The sequence below is a fragment of the Aythya ferina genome (genome assembly GCF_964211825.1).
Source record: "Aythya ferina genome assembly, chromosome: 3".
Lineage (NCBI taxonomy): Eukaryota > Metazoa > Chordata > Aves > Anseriformes > Anatidae > Aythya > Aythya ferina.
This window is the reverse complement of record NC_140298.1, coordinates 57,716,082-57,722,081: the sequence shown is the minus strand read 5'-3', so window position 1 is coordinate 57,722,081 and position 6,000 is coordinate 57,716,082. Positions and strand designations below refer to the sequence as shown.

The 6,000-nt window shown below is 35.8% G+C and overlaps 1 long non-coding RNA gene across 1 annotated transcript in view; it reads right to left on the bottom strand.

Annotated features, from left to right (window-relative positions):
- Positions 1-297: 297 nt before the first annotated feature.
- The window catches only part of LOC311435176, a 50,624-nt gene continuing 44,921 nt past the window's right edge, over positions 298-6,000 (bottom strand). The window contains exon 3 of the long non-coding RNA XR_014691977.1: positions 298-1,085. This is a non-coding gene — a long non-coding RNA (uncharacterized lncRNA). The remainder of the gene's footprint in view (positions 1,086-6,000) is intronic.

Below are 6,000 nucleotides of genomic sequence, written 5' to 3'. Positions count from 1 at the left end.
AAGGCAAACATAGCAGTGTGTGAATATTTCCTCATGCATGGAAATTTACTGACATTTTAAGTTCCAAAATTTATGTAGGACAAAGATTTCTGGGGCTCTGTGTTCATTCTTCACTCTATTGTCACTGCTGTAAAATTTTCAGATTTAAATAAAGTTAGCACTGAAGTTGCCTGGAAATTATAGTCAGCTTCCCCCAAGGGAGCTAATAACCAAGACAATATAAACAAGTCCCCAGAGTCTTTACATTATATCCTAGAGATGTGCTTTGATGGCTTGTGTCAGTAATAAGAATGAGAATTAGGGACAGGATTTTTAATGTCTCCTTTAGGTAACCAGAGCATCAGATTACATTTCAGTTTTAACACAGGTAGGATCTGTTCCAACTATGAAAAGAACTGCAATTTATAAGTATTTTAATTGGACTTCTCTGGTGACTAAATGACTTTGGGGAATGAGAGAATAAAAACAAGGCTAAGAAATCAGATGATATTTGAAATAACATTAGTAGCTCCCCATACTCTGCAAACATATCAACAAAACACTGTAGAGGTTGTATCAGGGTACAGACAGAAGACAGAAACTTTACCCTGTGGCCCAGGCAGTTTCATGAATCAGATTCAATGTTGCAATCAGAATTGTAGCACCTGCATTCAAAATCTATATAGAAGGCACCAGAATGGTATGTCATAGAGGTCTTGCAGGCTGCGACTCTCAGCCAGTAAGCTTTGTTGAAAACAATAGCAGATTCATTATCTTCAGTACATTTTTTTTTTTACATATGATTATTTTGCTAGATTCAACAGCTGTATGAGTATCTTTACTATATTTCCTCAACATCATTCCAGGTATCAGAAGTTGAAGGTTCTCTGCAGGCTTAAGCCAAGCCTCAAGTTATGCCTCAAAAATAAAAAAAGTAGGTATAGAGTGAGAGGGGCTTGCAGGATCATCATTACTTCTGCCACTGTTTTCACTTTGCACCATGCCTTGAATACCACATGCTTCACTGTTGGGTTCCTCGGTACTTCCATAAATGGTGGGAAGAATAGGATGAAAAAATCATTATATTCCATTTTGTTTCAGGATTGCTGAAAGTTGAACAGACAATATAGAATCACAATTGTTCTAAGTAATAATTCCAGATAAAGGCTTCAAGGTCATCTAGCAAGAGTAGTGTAAATTTTAATACCTGAAAATTATCTTTTCTCCAGGTATCTTGCTAGGCCTGATGGTTCTTTCTTTGAAAAGTGAAATGTATTTGTGAAAATGAAAGAACTCTGGTATCAAAAGTGACAAAACTGGATCTGGACACTAGAGTGGGTTTGCCTGGCCAACGAGTTCTGTCTCATCTCATAGGGTCTGGATTCATGTGTGAGAAACCCTGTTAGATTTGTTTACTCCATCTTGTATAACATAAGCCCTTCTAGCAACTGAAGATAGTGAAAGAAATTCATTACTATTGAAATGTTCCATGAATGCAACCAATTTGTATATGTTGCATGCCGCATGTTTTTGGTGAAACTGATTTTGGAAATAGGTGCTCTGTTTTATTTTCCAGATCTGCTTGGATTTCTACTACAGTGCCTTTCTAAAGTTACCAAAATGAGTGATTCAGCCCTAACCTTACATGTTTTACATAATTACCATTTATATTTTCTAATGTGGCCTTTGAAGGAAAAAAAAATAACTGTATGAAAACTGTTCTAGAAGAGAAAATATACAAATATTCTCCAAGTCAGCAAAAACAGTTGTAAACTCTCAATGAAGTGTTATTCTGCAGGGACATCTACAATTTTAGAGGATGCAATTTCACAGTTCAGGCTTGGTTTGCCATGCGTGGAGAGTAGGCTGATTGCATCAGGTGGTGGAGCATTATCAAGTCATTGTTAACTCATTGCCATGGAGGACATAAATGGCTTTCCCCACAGCAGTCACTAACAGTGACAGAGTCAACTAGTATGGCCAGTCTGATATGGGTAGAGGGAATGTTTTCCAAGCTGAAATCTGAAATGAAAAATATAGATTTTTATTTTTTTTAATAAGATCTTAGGATTTCTGTAGCAATTACATGCTATACAGGCTATACAGTTCAACAATAATGTCTTTCTCCTGTCATCTCCAGCTGCAAGGCATTTGCTGCCTTACCATTCAAAATACTTTACTGTTTCTTTTTAAACTTTTTAAATTTCTTTTTCACTCCCACCCCTCTAAATATCTATTAGTTATGCCACTGGCAAACTTTGACCCTTTTTGCTAACTACCAGTTCCAGTAATTCTTGTATTCTGAATCTGTTTTTAGCAGGAACTTCCCCACCCCCGACCCACTCCGTATTTACACACTATCTTGCATTTATATTGATCCATAAATCTGATGAGCTGGATTAATTTAAATAATAAATAGATATCAGAGTAAGCCAGATGTACCGACTTGCAAGTTTATATTATTCAAATACAGATATTGACATATAGACCTACTGTAACGAATCATCACATTTTTACAAACTGGATAGAACAAAATATAGCAGATGAATTTTAGGAGATGAATATTATGTGCTGAAAAAACCAAGTTATTCCCCTAAACTTCTACCTGACAGGAATTAATGATAGGCTGATACCAACCTATTATTATTATTATTATTTTTTTTTTGTCAAAACCAATATGGGGGTCAGCTTTTAGGTTTATCATGGAAATGGGACATTGTAATTTTTTGCAAGATCTTTTGAACATACTTAAGGTAGTTTTTCTTCTAGCTAATATTATTGGTTTATTTATCTATCTTTGTTCTCAGTTTTCCTCTCTGTAGCCCAGCAACATGCCTAGCATCTATACATGCATTTAACACAACTTTGTAAATATAGTCAAAAGCTGCCAGTTCTTAAAGCGGTGTTCAAAACTTCTAAACCTCAGTTATTCACCTTATTATGGGCTTGGGGCTAGAGGTGTCTCCAGTGATTCTTTCTGTGCCAGATAGAGCAGTGATGCTCCTGTAGGACTCCCCTGCCACCAAGGAAACAGATAGGTAACTTCTGTGACTGCATTTGGTCACGAAACATCAGGGAGGCAACAAAACAAAATAAAGATGATTGGCTAATAAAGGAAATACTGTGTATAATATTGCAGGCAGGAAGCATGACCATTTTTGAAGGTGGCATGGGATGTATAAAAGCAGATCATAGAGGATATTCATGGAGGCCAGAGGACCACCCAAACTTTTCGCAATAGTAATAACAATAGGAACTATTAATGATATTTTTGTTAGCAGGTTGTCCAAGGCAAACCACAGCTTGACACAATTCTATAGGCTTTGATGGACTAGCCAGTCTACTTAGGGAATAGTTGTCTCTGAGGAAGCAATTGCCTGGACAGATGTGCAATTGACTGCAGAGCTCTTCTTGCAAAATACAGAAATTTGATTATGTTCTGGAAGTGCTCTAATTTGGAAATAATTCTGAAGAAAGTTACAGTGATATTGTAGGGCACAACCCATTGGGGTGTTCAGCAAAAAAGTGGCTACCCTCTGCTCTATCTTTCTGACAAGAAGGATATCTTTCTATCTTTCTATACTAATGAGAATAGATAGAAGCAGAGGAGATGTCAGGATGTCACATAACATGGAGGAATATTGAAAGGGTCAAGGCAAGGCATAACAATAGCCACAGCTGGCTGGGCCAAAGATCTACCTAAAGCACTATCTAACTGACCAAATGTGAATACCAACTTTTTTATGAGTAATAGGCAATTCTATAGTTATAGTTTCTGAACTTCCAGCAAGCTGTAACTCATGTTTTTCTCTAACCACAGGTATTATCTCTGTGCTTAATAGCTTTTAATGACATGTTATTCCAGTAGTCTAGTTAACTATGTTTGGAAACCATGAATCACGGTATGCATAATAACCTGTGTCAATAAGTGGCACACTTTAACTGTACTTTGGGATAAGAAATATCTCATTTTGTTCGAAATACCACCGTAGATTTTAATTTGATTTTAATTTGATTTTTCCTAATTCTTAATAGGCATAACTGTTCCAGTCATATAACCTCCAACTGTGTCTTGACAGTGCACTTTCAACTATGCTGTCACATGGTTAATATGGCTTAATTGTAAAGGTTTGGCAGAATACTAGTTTTCTCAGTATTGGTAAGCAGTGAAGGCTCCAGAGCCCTTGTTGGTCCACTGTATAGTGATGCATATTAATCACCATCAGACAACATCAACAGAACAATATTCCACTACTGTGCAGCAGAAGACAAAGGCAGATTTCCAAACAGTCAAACCACATCCCCAGGTGGACCCAAAAAGCTTCCCAGAAAGTTAGTTTTAATTTTGGTAGCCAATTTTACCAGAATGTCACCATAAGTCTGAGATTTGTTAGAAAGTATGACAAAAATTGTTTTTTAGTGGACTGAGAGACTGTTTACATTTCCACACTACAGAAATATTATGGAAGTAGGAAATACATACAATTAATTTGGAAGTTTCAGTTCTCAGTTTAAGCTGTAGTTGAGTATTCACCTGATTCATATTTAGAAACCTGTACCAATGTTTAGAAACTATCTGATGGCATTCACATAGCTGTACTCACTGGACAGACTTACAGATTTTCAGACACAATTTTATTCAGTTAAAAAGAAATATTGCTTCTGTGGAATATTGAGGTAGGTGGTTGAACTAGGTTTTCTCGGAATTGTGTTGTTTATATGGCCTGTTTTATACTAGCAAGTGTTCTTGTATTGAGGAAAAAACAAAGTACATTCAGTTCCTATTCACCCTTTTCATGTCATTGATTTTATAGACTTCTGTCATGTCGTCCCTCAGGCATCCCTTTTTTCAAGCTGAAAAGCCCCAGTCTGATTATCTGTGTCTTGTATAAGAATTATTCCACTCATTTGATTTCCCATATTTCCTTGTTTTGATTTTTTTTCCAGGTCTTGTATTTTATGATAGGGATCCAACACATCATACTACAAGCAAAATGTCAGTCACCATACATTTTAATTTAATAATGGAATAATAACATCTTATGTTTTGCTCTCTCTGTCTTTTCTAACAATTCCCAACACTTAACACATTTTTACTAGTCCTCCTGATCAGCAAATTGTCAGTTTTATCTGCCATTATTTGATTAGCTGTATCTATGATCTGTTATCTGTGATCTACATAAAACCTCAGATACAACTGCTTTTACATTCATCCCTTTTATGAGTGATGTGATGGACTTTGGTGGCATTACGAAGGTCTGTAAGAGCTTCAGGATCATATGCTGTGTTAAATGAGAATCTACTTGTCACAACCACTGCCTATATGAAATACACGAGAAGTCTCATGGTTAGTTGTCCTGTCCCAACACCTATCTTCTCCTACATAACTAAAGCTCAGACAAATCTTTGATCATCAAGGCATGCTTCTTTTTCAAATGTTTTGTGTCACTAAAGATCATATTTTATGCTAACTAATATGATATTCATATCATATAGTTCATGATATTGGGTTGAAATACTCTTAATTCTAGTTGAGCTCCATCAGAAGAATGATTTCAAGTGAAGTTGCTCAGAAGTTTTGAAATCATTTGGATCTGAAGTTCCCAGTGAGACTGGGAAAAGGATGAAGTTGAAAATGTGTGAACTGAAATCAAGAAAAAACAGGACAGATAACCTCTCCATGACTGCAATGTCTTGAGTTTCAATGAAATCTCATGAAAATGAGTTCAGCTAGTTTCCAAGTCCTTTACCTGCAACAGTATCTTCAGTACCAATTCTATTTTAATTCTTTCCTTGACTTGGGTTTTATGGTTCATTGTGTAAGAATGAACAAAGATTTATTTTGTCAGACATCCAACTGAAAACTATTTTTCTTATTATTCAAGAGGAATTGTTCCTCTATTAAAATATAAGATACCAGTATGTAAGGATTTATTGCCCATTTTTACCTCTCACAGTTCTAAAACATGATAACAGTACTTGCTGCTTTGGTAGAAAAAAAAAAAAAAAAAAGGTAAAAGA